General features: G+C 42.0%; 1 pseudogene; it reads right to left on the reverse strand.

The window, feature by feature from the left end:
- Positions 1-225: 225 nt before the first annotated feature.
- Positions 226-19,757, reverse strand: LOC115105857 (mothers against decapentaplegic homolog 4-like; annotated as a pseudogene).
- Between the last annotated feature and the right edge of the window lie 1,475 nt (positions 19,758-21,232).

The raw sequence follows: 21,232 nt of genomic DNA on the forward strand, positions 1-21,232 counted from the left end.
CAAATTGGATGACCGTTAAAAACATTTTTTCCAGTCGGAGCTCGAGTTCCCAGTTGTTTTTGTTAGCTTCTTGAAAATCCTATATGTTTTGCATGTCAGGTTATGTCTTACCAGTGGACTAATATAAAAATACCAAAAGGACATTGAGTGGATATTTTCCTTTAAGGATGTGACCAACGTCCAAAAATCTTGCTATGTGATAACACCAAACAGAAATTATACACATTCAATATAATACATTTTATTTCCATTAATAATAGGTAGAAATTAAGGTAAAGAATGAGCACTGTTTCCTTAGCCTACATATAATTTTCTAACTTTCTTTAAAACATGGTCATAATTAGGTAGCAAAATGAGTATAAAATATAATTTATAACTAAACTGACAAGTAATCCAGAACCACATGATTGCTAATATTCTCAAATGCAGAATCTGGTCTTAAAAACATGTATTTACAAGTTTCACATGACTGCTATGACCCATTTACACGTTTCATATGGGTCCATTTGGTATCAATATGGCTTCAGACTTTCCTCCAATATCTCTAAGGAATGTTATCACAAGTCCAGGGTGGGACGATAGCAGTATCGCAATACACCTTAGTGTCATGGCAAGGAAACAAAACACAAAGCAGATTTCACTTCTTTAGGAAAACACAAACATGTCATCCAGAGTTCAATTTATTTTTTCTCTCCAAGCTATAGCAAAATATTTTCCATAGAGCAGGTTTTTAAAAGGATCAAAGAGTTTGGTTTGCTTCATGTTTTCATTTTTACCATGGGAAAAATATTGCGATATTGGTATAACACAGCCCTTAAGTCAATTCTTCCAAGTCATGAATACAGAACTTATAGTGGTGGAGATAAAAATTGACCGAAACTGAAATGTACAACCGCCATCTGTCTAGACATTGAGGCATCTGAAATATTAATTTAAGTCAGTGATGTGAACACCATCTTCCAAAAGCTCTGGCCTGGATCACACTCATTGCTACAAAAGCTGAATATTCTGAGACACACATACCTACTTTCAAATATAAATTTGGAAACCACCCTCACACTGCATATCGAAATACATTTTCTAAACAATCAACAAGACACAACATACTGAAAACAAGCACATGAAAAGCAAACCAATAAAGTGCTAATTTAAGCTAATGTCGTTAGCATTGACAACTCAAAAATACAGTATATAAACTGACATGAATAGGAAGGTATGAAAATAGATATTTATGAATAGAAAAAAAGAGAATGAAAAGCATCCATGAGTCATGACTGTGTATCCTGATTCTGAGGCGAGTAGAAAACGGATTCATGAGCTGGTATCTTCAGAGCGGAAACTCTGGCTGGCTGTGATGCCAGCGGGTATAAAATATAAATCATATATATTCTTCTGCTCTCTCATCCCATTCAGCACAGCAGACAGCGGGATGATAAATAGTTAAGATGGACTAGCCTACGGGACATGGGCAGTCCATCAGTCAGTTCAAGGGTTGGCTGGCTATGGACAGTTCGTGAATGTGTTGCAGTTCTATAACTCAGTCCAAGGGCTGAGGGTCAGCGATGGGCATGGTGTGCAGCACCTCATCCAGTAGCTGCAGGGCCCGGTGGAGATGGATCTCAATCCAGCACGGTGTCTCCTTGATGCTCTGCCGGGGGTAGTCAGGCCCCCAGCCCTTCACAAAGCTCATTCTCAGGATACACAGCCTGCGCAGGTCGTCCACTCCTATACCCGCAGCCGCAGACATACCTGGAGGATGGGGGTTAAAAACACTCAGTGGTTAGAGGTTGTAGTTTAGTGCTACAGTGAGGGAAAAAAGTATTTGATCCCCTGCTGATTTTGTACGTTTGCCCACTGACAAAGAAATGTTGAGTCTATAATTTTAATGGTAGCTTTTATTTGAACAGTGAGAGACAGAATAACAAAAAATCCAGAAAAACGCATGTCAAAAATGTTATGAATTGATTTGCATTTTAATGGAGGGAAACAAGTATTTGACCCCCTCTCAATCAGAAATATTTCTGGCTCCCAGGTGTCTTTTATACAGGTAACGAGCTGAGATTAGGAGCACACTCTTAAAGGGAGTGCTCCAAATCTCAGTTTGTTACCTGTATAAAAGACACCTGTCCACAGAAGCAATCAATCAGATTCCAAACTCTCCACCATGGCCAAGACCAAAAAGCTCTCCAAGGATGTCAGGGACAAGATTGTAGACCTACACAAGGCTGGAATGGGCTACAAGACCATCGCCAAGCAGCTTGGTGAGAAGGTGACAACAGTTGGTGCGATTATTCGCAAATGGAAGAAACACAAAAGAACTGTCAATCTCCCTCGGCCTGGGGCTCCATGCAAGATCTCACCTTGTGGAGTTGCAATGATCATGAGAACAGTGAGGAATCAGCCCAGAACTACACGGGAGGATCTTGTCAATGATCTCAAAGCAGCTGGGACCATAGTCACCAAGAAAACAATTGGTAACACACTATGCTGTGAAGGACTGAAATCCTGCAGCGCCTGCAAGGTCCCCCTGCTCAAGAAAGCACATATACATGCCCGTCTGAAGTTTGCCAATGAACATCTGAATGATTCAGAGGACAACTGGGTGAAAGTGTTGTGGTCAGATGAGACCAAAATGGAGCTCTTTGGCATCAACTCAACTCACCGTGTTCGGAGGAGGAATGCTGCCTATGACCTCAAGAACATCATCCCCACCGTCAAACATGGAGGTGGAAACATTATGCTTTGGGGGTGTTTTTCTGTGGACAGGACAACTTCACCGCATCAAAGGGACGATGGACGGGGCCATGTACCCTCAAATCTTGGGTGAGAACCTCCTTCCCTCAGCCAGGGCACTGAAAATGGGTCATGGATGGGTATTCCAGCATGACAATGACCCAAAACACATGGCCAAGGCAACAGAGGAGTGGCTCACGAAGAAGCACATTAAGGTCCTGGAGTGGCCTAGCCAGTCTCCAGACCTTAATCCCATAGAAAATCTGTGGAGGGAGCTGAAGGTTCGAGTTGCCAAACGTCAGCCTCGAAACCTTAATGACTTGGAGAAGATCTGCAAAGAGGAGTGGGACAAAATCCCTCCTGAGATGTGTGCAAACCTGGTGGCCAACTACAAGAAACTTCTGACCTCTGATTGCCAACAAGGGTTTTGCCACCAAGTACTAAGTCATGTTTTGCAGAGGGGTCAAATACTTATTTCCCTCATTAAAATGCAAATCAATTTATAATATTTTTACATGTGTTTTTCTGGATTTTTTTGTTGTTATTCTGTTTCTCACTGTTCAAATAAACCTACCATTAAAATTATAGACTGATCACTTCTTTGTCAGTGGGCAAACATACAAAATCAGCAAGGGATCAAATACTTTTTTCCCTCACTGTACATCAGACAGAATGAATCACTCAGTTATTCACCACCTGCTCGGGGGAATATAGAGTTTCATATCTGAGACAGTACATACACTTCCCCATTTCTGTGAGGTCCTGAGATGCTCTGAGACAAGACAAATGGATATATTGCTGGGCAGACAGGTTAAAGGATGAATAGTATGTAAAGAGACTCACTAATGGCGGGTGCGATGCCTCCCACAGAGCCAGGCCCGGGGATGTTTCCAGCCACTGCTGCTGCCTGTGCTGCGGCTGCCACCTGGGCTGTGGCTGCCTGCTGCTGCATCTGCCTGTGGCACTGACGCAGGTCAAACACCTGCACATCACAGGGGGGAAAGGCAGGGTTAGGGCCTACACACAATAGGGTAGAAGGGATAGGGGTTCAACGAGGGATGGGCATCTGAAATAACTTCACTATTCAAATCATATGACATTTTTTCCAGATATCCAGATTGTCAAAATTAGGGCTGTGCCGAGTACTCGGACAAAACGGAGAATGGAGAATGTTACAAATACGATTATGACATGAGTATTTTTGGTAATTATCTGTGTTCAGAAAAAAGGTCATTTTCAGCTGCCAGCACACATCTCTTTCACTCAGTGTGAAGCGCTGTGCACTCTAAACAATTATTGGCTAGTTCTTCTGTCAGGGTATCGGATGAGCCTGCTGCAACGATTGGATCAGAACAAGACATTTTCCCTCTGCTCTCATTTCCCCACAGACACACTCGCGGCTCTGTTTCACTCAATCAAACGTCTCAGGGTCTCAGGGCACAAGTATTCTCTTCTCCAAACATTGTGTATGAATCAGAATTCGTAGCTAGTCGTTGTTCAATGCAGTTATTTCCTGTCGACTTTGCAGAGGCCATATGGTAATCTCAACTTGCTCAATTTCCACATTATTTATTTCAAGGTTTAGTTGAGGTTTAGTGAGTGTTTTGTTCCAAATACAATGCTTTAAGTTTTAGAAATATTTAGGGCTAGCTTATTCCTTGCCACCCACTCTGAAACTAACTGCAGCTCTTTTGCAGTCATGTGTTGCAGTCATTTCAGTCGCTGTAGTAGCTGATATGTATGCGGATGACTCAACGCTATACACAGACACTCTGGCTTTACTCAAAGTCAATGGCATGTCGTTAGTAACAATTGAAAAATCAAAGGGCCTAAACAGTTACCCTGGGGAATTCCTGATTCTAACTGGATTATACTTGAGAGGCTGGAAGTAACACCCTCTGTGTTCTGTTACTTGTCTAACTCTTTATCCACATTATAGCAAGGGGTGTAAAGCCATAACACATCCGTTTTTCCAGCAGCAGACTATGATCAATAATGTCAAAGGCTGCACTAATGTCAAAAGCTGACATTAATTTAAATCACCTCTTCCACACTGACTTTACAGAATTCAAAAGTACAATTCTTGTCTTTCATCAGTGTTTGTTGCTGGCCTGTCATCCCTAAGTTTGCTTATCTTGCCAATGAAAAAGTCATTAAAGTAGTTTGCAATATCAGTGGGCTTTGTAATGAATGAGCCGAGTTGGCTTTTTCCCCCCAAGATTCCATTTAAGGTGCCCCAACGCATTTTACTATCATTCTTTATATACATTTCTTTGTTTCATAGTGTAGTTTATTTTTATTTTCATTTAATTTAGTCACATGGTCTCTTAATTTGCAGTACATTTGCCAATCAGTTGGGCTGCCAGACTTAATTGCCATACCTTTTGCCTCATCCCTCTCAACCATACAATTTTTCCATTCCTCATCTAAGTTTCACAGGAATATGGTTCTGAATATAGACTGCAACAGCGCCCCCGTTGGCATAACCATGTATTGCTACCATTGTATCAAAGGTATTATCTAAGTGAGTTTCAGAGAGTCAGAATATGAATGTCATCTGTTACAAGCAAGTTATTGACTTCATGGACCTTGTTTCTTAGGCTACATACGTTAATATGGGCAATTTTTAGCACTTTTCTGGGTTGTTTGATTGTTTTTAATGCTTTACTGGGAAGCTTATCAGAGGTAGACTTACTCATGTTATTTACATTAGAGCTGAGAGCTGCATAAAGTGGTCTTCCTACTATTGCACACCGCCTCAGTTCAAATAGTCACTTTGGTTTTCGGCTCATGATTATTGCTTACAATAGCTGTAGGATAAACAGATGTATTTGGTGCAATTAGGGGTACATAAATTAAATTACTTACATTGCGTTTTCCAATGCCCCTAAGATCATGTACATTCGATGCAGCATTATGACGACTAATTATCACAATGGTAGGGATTAACTGAGCAGGTCTTGGATCATTTACAAGTCATTGTTTCAACACAGCCTTGAAATGCATGAACAGAGTCCAGGAGCCAAGATGGACTCCATCATTCCTGTAGAGTATCAAGAAGGTGTCAAAGTTATCAATAAAAGTGACTCCAGCAGAGCTACAGTCGTCTTTTAGCCAGATGTGTAATGCCCAACGATGGTACCGGACCTGAAATTAGCAGTTTTTTGGGTCTTTTAATGCTAAAATCAGTTCTTTAAAATCAATTTTCAAATGTTCCGAGTTAGCCCACCTGATGTCGTTTGACCCCACACGGACTACAACAATGTCAGCTCCCGGCATCTGTGGTAGAACAGTCAGAAGCAGCCTTGTTATGTCCTGTACTCGTGCGCCTGGTTGCACAGGGTTTTTGCCTTGGGGACCAAGATGTTTCTCACCATAGAGCTGCCTATGATGACAGCTGGTGATGTTGAATGGGTCAGTCTCTCAGGCAGCCTCGAGGTCTAGTGAGGCTGGGAGCTCCGAGGATCTGAACCCGAAAGTAGAAGCCACTGCAGAGGGAGACAGAATCGAGGACGAAGACGCAGGTACCTCCGGATCCAGGGCGGCAAAGCTGTTTCTGGTCTGTGTCAGTTCCAGGCTCAACATCTCCATGGAGACCCCTGTTGCCAGAGGACGCTTTCTTCAACTTCCACGGGGAGTGATAAACCTCCATGGCTGGTTGGTTGGGTCGAGAGCAGCTCTGTTCTCCAGGGAAGGGGAGACCCCTTTTGGCATGGAACCCTGCCTTGCACCGGCCAGTTGGCTGTGGAGAGCCGACACGGCAGTGAAACTTTCACCAGACCAGAGCAGCGTCTGGCTACTGGGGTGGAAGAAAAAGAAGGTGAGTGTGGGTTCCCCAGTAGTTTATGTAGGTTTGCTTCTTGCTTGCTAAGAGTAGCTACTTCGCTCCTGTAGTCCTCCGCAAGCAAGCAGTTGCTGTCGTTATGTCATGATACAAGCTCATGCTTGTTTGCTATTATTTATTCTCGCCTAGGCATGTTCATCAAGCGACAGATTATTAGAAAATAACAAATAAAAGTAGATTGTTTATTTTGATCGCACAAATGTGGCATAAGTGTTGGGAGAGAAATGCTTTTCTCTTCTCCAAAGTGAAACAATATATGGGACAAGCGAATTAGCATACTTTCATCTAAATAAATGCAGGGAGTAGTAGCCAACCATGCTATTTATTCGTCTATTTTGTTGATAATTGAATAGGAACAATTAAGTAAATCATGTGCATTTTGATCTGCCGGTGTTGTTTGCAAGGCTTGGGCGGTATACCGTCTATCAGGGTATTTGGAAAAAGCCATGTGATGGGTTTTCAATACCTTCAAAACGATTTACTTTAAGTTTTTCTATGAATTTGGATATTTGTAGCTACTTTTTAAAGTGAATACCTGCATTCAACTTGTGCAATGTGTAAGGAGATAAAGCAGATTGCATTCTTCATTTCACCTGTCACATTATGACGCTTACCATAGTTCTCCAGAACAGTTGAGCCAGTCACCTGTTTGTTTGTAAATAGCACAATGGGAGAAAGCGGAAGCTGGTGAGTCCATAGTGTTCTGTCTATCAGCGATACTAAATAATGCTTGCCATCAGATATATTACAACGGCTTTCTGCCAGAAGTCAAAGGGCTCTGGATTAGTAATTTTTTCCCTATGCTTCTTACATGCATTTTTGTTCTCCTCCTCTGCTCCGCATAGATGCTGCTCTTTCTTCAGAAAAGCATGCATCAGAAACTTTGTTCATTTGCATAATTTATCTCGTTCACTTTTGCTTGTAAATGTCCACACATTCGGTAGCTAATAGCTACGCTTGTATAACTTTGAGCTGGATGACCATCTTTGCAATTAGTTTGTTCGTTTTCGCGTGTTAGCATTTAGCTATGTGATTTCGCTATTAGTTTGTGCTAATTTTGATATCATTCTGGTAAATGAGGACTTGCGTTTTTAAAAGCCCTTTGTGTGTTATGCCGGTAATATCGTAAATCCTGGCATGAGACTACATGAAAATCTGGATACCGCCCAAGCCTAACGTTTACCTTTGAACAATGTGTGTGAATGAGTGAACGAACACAACGATGCGCTCTGAGTGATAGAGCAGTAATGCGCACTTGAGGTACAGTACCAAGTCAAAAGTTTGGATACACCTACTCATTCAAGGGTTTTTCTTTATTTTTACTATTTTCTACATTGTGGAATAATAGTGAACACACAAAAACTATGAAATAACACATATGGAATCATGTAGTAACCAAAAAAAATGTTATACAAATCAAAATATATTTCATATTTGAGATTCTTCAAAGTAGCCACCACTTTGCTTCACCACTCAGACCAAAGGACAGATTTCCAACGGTCTAATGTCCATTGCTTGTGTTTCTTGGCCCAAGCAAGTCTCTTCTTCTTATCAGTGTCCTTTAGTAGTGTTTATTTGCAGCAATTCTGATTCACGCGGTCTCCTCTGAACAGTTGATGTTGAGATGTGTCGGTTACAATTTCGGAGTCTGGTAACTTCATTAGTTATCCTCTGCAGCCGAGGTAACTCTGGGTCTTCCTTTCCTGTGGCGGTCCTCATGAGAGCCAGTTTCATCATAGCGCTTGATGGTTTTTGCAACTGCACCCGAAGAAACTTTCAAAAATCTTAAACTTTTCCGTATTGACTGACCTTCATGTCTTAACGTAATGATGGACTGTCGTTTCCCTTTGCTTATTTTAGCTGTTCCTGCCATAATATGGACTTGGTCTTTTACCAAATAGGGCTACCTTCTGTATACCACCCCTACCTTGTCACAACACAACTGATTGGTTCAAACGCATAAAGAAATGAACCACAATTAATCCACAAATTAACTTTTAACAAGCCACATCTGTTAATTGAAATGCTTTCCAGGTGACTACCTCATGAAGCTGTTTGAGAGAATGCCAAGAGTGTGAAAAGGGTGGCTACATTGAAGAATCTCAAATATAAAATATGTTTTTATTTGTTTAACTTCTTGGTGACAGGGGGGCAGTATTGAGTAGCTTGGATGAATAAGGTGCCCAGAATAAACTGCCTGCTTCTCTGTCCCAGATGCTAATATATGCATATTATTAGTAGTATTGGATAGAGAACACTCTGAAGTTTCTAAAATTGTTTTAATGATGTCTGAGTATAACAGAACTCATATGGCAGGCGAAAACCTGAGAAAAATCCAACCAGGAAGTGGGAAATCTGAGGTTTGTAGTTTTTCAACTCTTTGCTATTCCAATATACAGTGTAAATTGGGTCATATTGCACTTCCTAAGGCTTCCACTAGGATGTCAACAGTCTTTAGAATGTTGTTTCAGGCTTCTACTGTGAGGTGGGGGCGAATGAGAGCTGATTGAGCCAGGTGTCTGGCAGAGTGCCACATGCTCTGAGGCGCGGTCACGAGAGAGTTAGCTCTCGTTCCATTGCTTTTCTACAGACATAGGAATTCTCTGGTTGGAATATTATTGAACATTTATGATAAAAACTTCCTAAAGATTTATTCTATACTTAGTTTGACAAGTTTCTACGGGCTGTAATATAACTTTTTGAACTTTTTGTCCGATGTTCGGCTGGACCTAAACGCACGTTTGGATTTGTTTACCAAACGCGCTAACAAAAGAAGCTATTTGGACATAAATTATGAACAAATCAAACATTTATTGTGGAACTGGGATTTAGAACTAATGAAAGTAACGCGCCAATGTAAAATTCTGTTTTTATATAAATATGCACTTTATCGAACAAAGTCCTATGAGTGTAAACTGAGGAAGATCATCAGAGGTTAGTGATCAATTTTATCTCTATTTGTGCTTTTTGTGACTCCTCTCTTTGGCTGGAAAAAATGGCTGTGTTTTTCTGTGAGTTGGTGGTGACCTAACATAATCATTTGTGGTGCTTTCGCTGTAAAGCCTTTTTGAAATCAGACACGGTGGCTGGATTAACGAGAATTGTATCTTTAAAATGGTGTAAAATACTTGTATGCTTGAGGAATTTTAATTAGGAGATTTTTGTTGTTTTGAATTTGGCGCCCTGCACTTTCACTGGCTGTTGGCGAGGTGGGACGCTAGCGTCCCACATATCCCAGAGAGATTAACACTTTTTTGGTTACTACCTGATTCCATGTGTGTTATTTCATAGTTATGTCTTCACTATTATTCCACAATGTAAAACATAGTAAAAATAAAGAAAAACCCTTGAATGACTAGGTGTGTACAAACTTTTGACTGGTATCGTATATGCTTTACCAGCATTTAAAACACACGTCCGGGTTTCCAATCACAAGTAAATCCGATGAGTATCAAGTGTGATAAAACGGATATGATTATGAGTATGACAAGATCAGCACCCCCTAGCCTAAATATATTTTCACTTGTTTTTTTTTAACCTGAGCACTTATTGCTGCAGGAGGGTGAGGATGGTGGGTCTCGGCTGCTGTTTCAGTGGGCGGGGGAGGGGCCGCTGTGTGTGGGAAAGCAGGGGAGCAGGGCAAGCAGAGAGTAAGAGAGACTTGTAGCTGCCATTGGTTATTTATCATCCCATCTGATAGTGCTGGTCTTGACTGCACAGTAGACAAGCTAGCTAAGATAGCCAGCTAGCTACTACATTTTTCTGAGCTTTCTTTCTCCCTGTCCTAGTCTACAAATAAACACCCACAGCCTACCTGTTGGCCTAATCTCTCTCATTTAGCTCACTTTTCATTTTAATTCCATCTTGCATTGATTAAAGATCTCTCACTTCACTTGCTACACATTGAGCCTGACTGTAGTGCAGCTTCGATTGGCCAACCAAAACAACAAGATTAAAAGGTTTGTTTTAATAAATTCAAGGCCCAGTGCAGTCAAAAACATGTTTTTTCTGCGCTTTATAAATATTTTCACACTATGAGGTTGGAATAACAGTGTGAAATTGTGAGAATTATGATAATGCCCTTTAAGTGTAAGAGCACTTTGAAAAGACCGCCTGAAATCTTAGTCTGTTTGGTGGGATGGAGTTCTGGCCTACTCACTCAGACCACTCCCAGACACACTTACTTGAGAAATTGCTCTTTGCTAAGAAGCTATGTTTATTTTTTCCCATTTTGATTTGAAACAAATCACAGTAAGTTATTTAATTGTTACCCAGAAATGATTTGATAGACATAAAAACAGCTGCATTTGACCTTTAAGAATTTAAAAGGCTGTGGCAGCGAATAGGAAATTTTCAACCCGCCCTGCTGGAAACCACTTTCTCAAAGCTACAGATCACGTTCTGTGCATTTGTTATTTTACGCAACAACAAAAAATCTACGTAGCTGCTGCTCACTTCCCCTCCCTTCATGTTTCTCTCTTTACTCTCTCTACCTGTTCTGAACCATGATGATGTAGCCTACTGTATGTCTCTGCCTCATATTTCTGAACAGCTGAAATAAAAACCCTGCAGCGATTTGAACAAGCATTCAAGGCCATTATGGAGGCTACAAGCTTCTCTGTCTGTTGTGACGGATATTGCAGATGCACATGCAGGACACAGTCCCTACACGTTGCATTAGAGAAAAAACAATCTGCATTTTGTGTTATGATGTAGGCTAATCTTTATAATTGCTGTCATATTGTAGCCATTAGCCAGAGTTACATGTCTTTTGTGTACAACATGTAAATAAATAGCTGCATGTAGCCTAACTCCTGCTGAGAAAACAACATGAAATTGCACTTATGCTCAACAGCCTAATGAGACATGGAATGCATTCGTTGCAACATGTCGACCATGTCCTTTATGTACAACATGAAGTGTGTAGGTTACACCAGACAAAGGCTTTCATCGCCAACCAAAACGCAGCGGAGCACTGAACTGCAGCTATAAAGCTGGCGTAAAAAAAATCCTGCACCAGAGCAGAAATCTCAATCTCAATCAGAAAATCTGGAACCGTAGTCACTTCAGAATTTTAAATGCCATGGTATATCCTTGTACGTAACAATGGCAAATTGATCATTTAGTTTAGACCAAGCCTTTTCATTGTTGAAATAGACCAATCTTATTTCTCAAAAAATGTATACTTACGGTGCATTCAGAAAGTATTCAGACCCCTTGCCTTTTCCCACATTGTTACATTACAGTCTTATTCTAAATGTTCCTCATCAATCTACACACAATACCCCATATTGACAGAGTGAAAACAGGTTTAGATTTTTTGCACACTTAAAACTGAAATACCTTATTTTACAGAAGTATTCAGACCCTTTGCTATGAGACACGAAATTGAGCTCAGGTGCATCCTGTTTTCATTGATCATCTTTGATATGTTTCTACTTCATTGGAGTCCACCTGTGGTAAATTCAATTGATTGGACATGATTTGGAAAGGCACACACCTGTCTATAAAAGGTCCCACAGTTGACAGTGCATGTCAGAGCAAAAACCAAGCAATAAGGTCGAAGGAATTGTCTGTAGAGCGCCGAGACAGGATTGTGTCGAGGCACAGATCTGGGGAAGGGTACCAAAACATTTCTGCAGCATTGAAGGTGCCCAAGAACACAGTGGCCTCTGTGGAGATTGGAGAACTTTCCAGAAGGACAACCATCTCTGCAGTACCAATTTATGGTAGAGTGGCCAGATGGAAGCCAGACGGAAGCCACTCCTCAGTAAAAGGCACATGACAGCCTGCTTGGAGTTTGCCAAAAGGAACCTGCTGGACTGTCAGACCTTGAGAAACAAAATTCTCTGGTATAATGAAACCAAGATGGAACTCTTCGGCCTGAATGCCAAGTGTCATGCTTTGAGGAAACCTAGCACCATCCCTACGGTGAAGCATGGTGGTGTTAGCATCATGCTGTGGGGGATGTTTTTCAGCTGCAAGGACTGGGAGACTAGTCAGGATCGAAGGAAAGATGAACAGAGCAAAGTAGAGACAGATCATTGATGAAAACCTGCTCCAGGGTGCTCAGGACCTCAGACTGGGGCAAAGGTTCACCTTCAATGCGACAACGACCCTAAGCACATGACCAAAACAATGCAGGAGTGGCTTCGGGACAAGTCTCTGAATGTCCTTGAGTGGTCCAGCCAGAGCCCAGACTTGAAACTGATCTAACATCTCTGGAGAGACCTGAAAATAGCTGTGCAGCGACGCTCCCCATCCAACCTGACAGCGCTTAAGAGGATCCGCAGAGAAGAATGGGAGAAACTCCCCAAATACAGGTGTGCCAAGCTTGTAGCGTCATATCTAAGACTTGCTTCAACAAAGTACTGAGTAAAGGGTATGAATAATTATGGAAATGTGATGTTTATTTTTAATACAGTTGCAAAAATGTCAAAACCTGTTTTTGCGTCATCATTATTGGATACTGTGTAACAATCCCTAGGTAACAACAGTCTAAAACTGAATGGATTTTAACCTGTTTTGAAACAATAAACCTTCCCAAGTAGTCAACTCTCAACTTTGTGACAACAATAAGAATAGAAGTATAATAATATTATTATTAATAAATAATAATAAGTACACAACCTCAATGGAATACATTAGAATAATACTGAAATAAAATCTGTTACCTTGATATAGGCGCTGGGGTAGATCTTGTGCACTGCGTCTCCAGGGGCCCGTCCTGCCTCCCTGTCCAAGTAATAACTCTGCATGATCGCTAAGGCAACGCACCCACATGTCACCTTCCCCTTTACACTCCAGCTGCACCCCTTTACCAATGTGAAGTCTAAAGCCAGGAAGGAAGGAAAGAAGCAGACGGAGACAAACAGTAAAAAAAATGAATTATGTAAAAGCCTTCACATTTTGCGAGTGTATTTTTTCAAAACTATGAATGATGTTCTGCTTAGTCATTTCATTTAGCAAAGACATTAAATCATGACTTGTTCGATAAATCTTTCCTTTTTTCTATTTGATATGGTAGGTTCATGACTTTGGCCTGGGGGTAGGTTTATGACAGTCATAAATACCTCTTCCCCCGTTTTTCTTCTCTCTACCCTACTGATGTGACATTTGAAAACCCCTTGGTTAACATAGAGATTCTGGGAACATCAGAAGGTGGGGGGAAATTAACTAGATTCTGGTAATCTGACCAATTGAACATATGCGGTGGTACTTAATGAATATGATGTCAGTTCGGTTGTCATCTGAGACATTCTCATCAATGATAGGATGACAAACTCTACAGCGGAAAGTCTGCACATTGTAGTTATCGGATTCACATGGAATTGTTGTTCAATTTAAATGTTTGAATATAAAATTATTGGTGAAGAGATTAAATGTAATTTTAGCTTCCATATGAGAGATTTGGGTTTTCATAAGGTTAGGGCTCTGCTCAATCAGTGGCCCGCCCCTGTGAAGAGACATGGGTTATAAAACTTTTCAAAACACATCCTTCTCGCTCCACTATATAAAGCCTTGACGAAAATGTAACCTCCTATTCCGAGGATGTGAGGACGACGGTCCATACGTTAAAAGGACTAACATGTCAACTACAGAACTAAGCCAACCTCAGCGTGAGCTTTGGTTGCGAATGGGATGAACTTTGAACTCTTATTCACTACAGAAGTGATACCTCCTAGCCGTTGAGTTAGCAACAGCAGCTGCAAACGTGGGCTAGGAAAGAACAGACAGAGTATCCCGTCTACCACACAACGACGTTACTACAAAGTATTCAATTTACCACAAGAGACATTCTTCAAAGGACAAAGGACTCGGTTGGGCAATACAGCCTCCCATCTACCACCAACTTACCGAAGCGCAGCTCAGAGTAAATATTTATTGCATTTTCCTTTTCCAAATGGGCGGTAATTTAGAATGCATGAAATACTGTATTTACGATAGAGACATCGCTTCTCCCTTTGTTCCTCAGTCTTCCCGCTCTTTCACTCAAACCCAGACCATTTTTTGGGAGTTACCAGCTGTCATATCTGTTCCAACCGCTTGGGACGTTTTCCTTCATGATATAATTTGTAATCAAGGTATGATTCATTCTGTGTATATGTAATTCTGTGTGATTAGTTAGGTATTTAGTAAATAAATAATTAAACCCAATTTTATATTGCTGATTCAACTTGTTAGCCAGGATTCGTGAAGATAACCAAGAATTTTCAATTTTCAGATGAGACTGAAATAAGGTGACGATTAATATTGACTGCTATTGATGTAAAATATTACTAGGTCTTTAAGAGTTTATTCAGAAGATAAAAGCTCTATAAATATTATTTTGTGGTGCCCCGACTTTCTAGTTAATTACATTTACATAATTAGCTCAATCAGGTAATATTAATTACAGAGAAAGGATTTTATAGAATAGCATGTCATAATATCACTTAATCCGCCATAGCCAAAGACACGACAGTAGAGTACCTAGCTCTCTCGATGGCCTCTGTCCTGTGGACGTTGCAGAGCTGGCCCAGGCAGAAGCGGTCCCCTCCTGAGGGATCCACGTACCCATCCACTGTCACCGTGGGGCAGCTGGCCGGAACCTTGAACGTCTCCCCCACCTGAACATCCATCTCAAAGTAGGCAATGGAGCACCAGTAGTCAGGGGCTGGAACAGAACAACACCACCACATTCAATTCACATGGTCTCTGTACTATTTCACAACACATACCGGATCAAATGGGGACACATACCGTACATACAGAACTAACTCTCAGAGTAACGTTTCACACAGACTCACCCGGATGATTTGAGATGGGGGGCTGGAATGCAATCTCATTGTTGACCATCCCTGGAAGAGAATGTCATGTAATTAAGACAACGGTGCTGTTTGGTGTAGTTTGTACTGCTCGGATCAAAGGAGTACAAATGAATGTTGAATGACTTAACATTGACTATTTGACATTATATGTGCACATTTACATCCTTTCTGGGAAACAGCTCTTTCCTTTTACAAGAACTCCATTTCTGCATTAGTTCAAGGTTAGCTTGTTGCTTTGAGGGATATATAATCTGTAAGGCTCAGATGTTGGCAGTACCCTTAGATATATGCCCAGAGAGGGGGGATAACACAGCCACTCACAGTAGTGTGGAGTGTGGGACATGGGTTGATGGTGCTGCAGGTGCCCATTCTGGTGGTGAGGCACTGAGGGGGTGAAGTTCCCATTTCTCGGCCAACCTGAGGCGGCATCTGAAATCAGAACAATCACCAGTTGCATCAGACCATAAGCACAGATAGAAAATACCATGACCTAAAAATAACTCAATCACACTAAACACATACCTAATCAACTATAACAACGGCCTCCTGTCCGAGGGCTGAGAGGAATTCTATAACTGACCAAGGAGGAATTAACCCCCTAGAGAGACAATGTGGTAATGCTGAAAAGCTTTTTGAGAGAACATCCAGATTCTGAGAAGTAAATGGGGTTACAGTGAAAAGCAACAGGGCAGGAATTTGTGGGCTGGCAGAGGTACACTGAGTGTACAAAACATTAGGAACACCTTCCTAATATTGAGTTGCACCCCCCCTTTTGCTCTCTGAACAGCCTCAATTCGTCAGAGCATGGACTCTACAAGGTGTCGAAAGCGTTCCACAGGGATGCTGGCGCATGTTGACTTCAATGCATAGTGTCAAGTTGGCTGGATGGCCTTTGGGTGGTGGACCCTTTTTGATACACACGGGGAACTGTTGAGCGTGAAAACCCCAGCAGTGTTGCAGTTCTTGACACACTCAAACCGGTGCGCCTGGCACCTACTACTACACCCCGTGCAAAGGCACTTAAATCTTCTGTCTTGCCCGTTCACCCTCTGAATGGTGCACACACACTCCATGTCAAGGCTTAAAAATCCTTCTTTAACCGGTCGCCTCCCCTTCATCTACACTAATTGATTTAACAGGTGACATCAACAAGGGATCATAGCTTTCACCTGGTCAGTCTATTATTATTTTGTATTTTGTTATTTAACTAGGTAAGTCGGTTAAGAACCAATTCTTATTTACAATGACGGCCAAACCTGGACAGCGCTGGGCCAATTGTGTGCCGCCCTATGGGACTCCCAATCACGGCCGGATGTGATACAGCCTGAATTCGAACCAGGGACTGTAGCGACGCCTCTTGCACTGAGATGCAGTGCCTTAGACCACTGTGCCACTCGGGAGCAAATGTCATGGAAAGAGTTCCTAATGTTTGTTACACTCATCGTAGGTTTCCATTGTCATGGTCTATGGAAGGCAGATGAATGTGAGTGCTACCTGTAATGATTGTTTGAAAGTGCAGGTAATTTATGTGATTGTTCGTGACATAGGCAGTGTGAGTGCTAAGCTGTTATTTTTAGGCTGTTGGATGCAGGTGCCAACTTAATTTAATGGTGGGCTTGGGTCAATTCCATTTAAATTCGGTAAATTCAAGAAGCAAATGGAATCAACCCCAAACTTGGTATTGTATGAAATGTGGAGGGCCAAGTGTGGGTGCTTACTGTGATGGTATGTGGCACTCTGTGCCAGGGAGAAGCCGCTCTGCCCCTGTGAAGGCCCTGGGCCTGGCCTTGAGGATAACTGCTGCAGCCCTTCAGTGCTATGGCTCCCTGACAGAAGGCTAGTGGACTGGGCTACAGAGGCAGGAGCAGGACGGGCCAGAGTGAGTGGGTAGGAAAAACATATATGCAAATACACACACACCCAGACCCAAACACTCCACAATACAGAGACACACAAACAAAAGTGATTAGGAAGGACACCTCAGAAAAAGGAAAAAGCTTCTCAGCATGACCCTGACTGGGGTATGAGGGAGCCACTGTATCCTGTATTTATGTCAGGAGCGTATTCACCACAAAATGAAGTGTTACATTTAAGGAGAGTAATGAACTGCAAGACAGGGGAGGGTTCAACACAATGCAGTATCTCACTTGAGGCTCCAGCAGCGAGGCTGGAGAAGGCAGAGGTAGAGGCTGAGCTGCTGCCCTCAGGGGGAGGGAGCAGAGCCGAGCTGCTGAACAACTCCTGGGGACCCCCTGGTCTGGAGGGCTGGTGCTGGATGGTCTGGTGGTGGCCATCAGCACCAGAGTGAGATGGCTGGTTCTCAAATTCATACTCATCTTTGACCATGAGTGTGCCTGGTAGGCAGGGAGGGTGAGAGGGTCAACGTTTTGGGGAACTTCATTTGAATCCTCTGTTGTGAACTGCAAATTAATAGTACAGGGCAAGACCCTTCCTTACCTGAGCTTGAAAGAGTCAGTCCTGAAAGGTCTGTGAAGAGAAGTACACAAATAAGATCAAACTTAAAATTCAGAGGGGTTAAACAACAGTATTCAAGAGAGTGGAGAAAACAAATCCCACTCACCAATCCCTGGTGATACCACCCTCTCGTAGTGGTATGGGTTAACACACACATTGTCAGCTTTGTGGTCAAAGGCAAACTGGCAGTATTTCACATGCTTCAGTTCATTCTTGTGCAGGTCAGGCCACCGCCACAATGTGGCATAGATCACATGGGGGAAGCCTTTACGCCCTGCTACCTGAGAGCACAGAGAAGACGTGTTATGAACTAAGCACAGCAGTCATCTGAGAAAATAGTTCAGCCCGTAATGTGAGTGTAATATCTTCTATCTATCAGCAGGTTGGTATTCATTAGGCACCAATGGGACTGAAACAGGGAGGGACTACCTGAACTTGTCCAATAAACACTTTTTTTGGTGCAATAATATTAAATTACTCAGCTACCCCATTACCTGCAACTTGTCCAATAAACACTTTTTTTGGTGCAATAATATTAAATTACTCAGCTACCCCATTACCTGCAACCGTCCATCCAAGGTGCGCTGTATGGTGACACACTTGCTGGGGTGAGCTCCATTGGTGGTGATGGCTGTGATGAGAGAATCTAGCTCATCTTTCTTCTCCTTCAGTTTCTTGATGAGGCTCTCGATGGCTCGCTTGGCGAATGTCTCGCTCTCTCCACCCTGTCTGTGGCACATCAGGCTGTGCACGATACTCAAGCAAGCGTCGTTGCTTGTGGGGGTGTTTGTGATCGACATCTTTCTCACCGTTCTACAGTCTCTATTACTTGATGTTCAATCATATGCTTAATTCTCACTCTAGGAATGAGTCAAACACAATCTCAGAAGCCTTTTGCTAGGGTGAGAATGACATGTGTCCTGTTCACTCTACATACTTCGGGGTGTCCAGGACAGTCTGCAGTAAGGGAGACAGAAAATAATGTTAGTTGTACTAACTTCTACTACTAACTACTATTTCTGTGATTTCACGTCAATGCAGAAAAGCATTGCCTGACAGCAAATGAATAATGCCGACAAACGTTAGCTAGCTACTTTTCTACAAAACCTTAAGTTACAGAAACAAAAATATTACTTAGCTACAAAAACAAATTAACGTTGCATAAAACGCGTCAAATCGTGTCTAAGAGACTACCAAATGCCTATCAGTAGTAAGTTAACATTTTGGGGCGACAGGTAGCTTAGTGACTATTACAGAGCGTTGGGCCAGTAACCAAAAGGTAGCTGTATCGAATCCCCGAGCTGACAAGGTAAAACGCTGTCGTTCTGCCCCTGAACAAGGCAGTTAACCCACTGTTTCCCGGTAAATAAAGCATTTGTTCTTAACTGGCTTGCATAGTTAAATAAAGGTTACTTTTTTATGACATCTTGACACATTTCCTAACAACTAGCTAAGTATGCTAACGTTAGTCGTTTACAAACCCAAGGATGATGTGCCCCGTGTGGTTAAATTGTAAGTCAGTGGAAACTACATACAAGCAAAAAATAAGTAATAGCTATCTATTTATCGGACTTAAAAAATACACACATGTCTTACCTGGGTGTCCAGTGTTTAGTACAGCCGATTATCACATAGCTAGTTACTTTAGCGACAGCTAAAGCTTGCTAACGGTAGTCGTCAACAAAACCAGTGTTTTCTGAATCGAATTTCGAGCCAATACTCGATTATCTTCTCGTTATGAGATATTATGCGACTGTATTTTACGTTTTTCAATTGTGCCAGTGACTGAACAAAACCAACATGTTTGCAATATACTCGTAAACAATGCTATAGCGCCAACTACAAACATAAACTCCCTGCGACTCCAGTGAGTGCAGTGCCACTCATGTCAGCAGCAGGGGGCGCATGTTTTGTGAGCGCTTTGCTGGAGCTCAGTGGCCAGGCTAAAAGTTGGCCCTAGGGCTGATGAGATCAGTTGTGGTTTCATATCATTTGTATGTGTTCAGGGAAATGTCCCCAATCACTGACCTGGGGCATTGGGATCTTTTTATTTTCAGAGAAAATTGAGCCTCCTACTGGCTCTCCCATCCAGGACCAACCCTGCTTAGCTTCAGAGGCAAGCTGGCAGTGGGATACAGGGGTGGTATGTCATTTGTTTTAAGTAAAGTAAATGTACCATAGGTCTATGTGCATATCCAACACTCTGGAGATTTGATCTGGAATTTAGTTCAACAACACCATATGCCAACCATGTCTTCATGCTGCAAAACAGTTTATTTTTCCTGAAGATAATTCATTGCCACAGGATTAAATGTCAAATGAAATTGACAAAATAAATAACCATCATAATTCATAAAGTGAGTACTCTGAAATAATCTCTGAAACAGCCCCATATGTAAGTACAGTATAGTTGTGATTCACAAATGCATGGCAGTGAAGTGCAAATCTGGACTCAGTCATTCAGCGTTATTGCATAGAGGTTGTCTCGCCTTCAGTCCACTGACAACAGAAACTGGGTAATGATGTGACATGTGTTTTTCCATCTGTCCTGTAGACAAAGCCATGATTAGGGCTGCCGAGTGGTCATGTCAGACAAGGTTAGGTGGGAGGCAGCGGTGGGTAGAGAGAGAACGTCCAATACAGAGAGGCTGTCTGGGGGGTGGATCGTCCATAGAGATTGTTGGTGTTGGGGCCCAGGAATCTGACAGCACCCTTTCCCAACTGCTCACCACTTGGAATGGCGTCTCATCCTGAGTGATGGTCTACAAGTCTCCAGGCCCTGACACCTCTTTATCACCATCACATTGAGGTGGGGGGGAGAAAGCGGCTCGCGTGGCATGTGGCTTTAGAAGGAAGTGTGATTGTGGGGAGGGAGTGTGAGTCAGACTGGGGCAAATAGATTACCCCACAAATAAGTGAATAGAATGGATTTGAAACAACCATTTGGTTCTATGGACATGGACAGTATTATGTATTCAGGAAAAATAACATTTAGCAAACAAACTTAATCTATGGCTCTGCATCATCTGTACCTTTCTGCTTCTGTTTTCTACAATTGGAGAGGTTTGATGTATTGCAGAGATAAACGAGATCTGCAATAAATAAAAGTAATGACACTTTTGTATAGTTTTTCTTTGCTTTCACATTCTCTTCTCTGACGTAACACTCTTGAAAGGTTGTCTATATAGCAAGTTCATTGTTCCGTGCCATTTTTGCACAATGCCACTCTATTCAAAGCAATATTAATTTCAGATTCACTTCTGCTGTAGTGCACTTGTATTCTTGTCTTTTTCTGCATGCCTTTAATGGAGAACCTCAAACAAAGTGTAATCTCTAACACATTTCACTAGGCTATGTCTAGTCAATCATG

This window comes from Oncorhynchus nerka, linkage group LG22 (assembly GCF_034236695.1).
Source record: "Oncorhynchus nerka isolate Pitt River linkage group LG22, Oner_Uvic_2.0, whole genome shotgun sequence".
Taxonomy (NCBI): Eukaryota; Metazoa; Chordata; class Actinopteri; order Salmoniformes; family Salmonidae; genus Oncorhynchus; species Oncorhynchus nerka.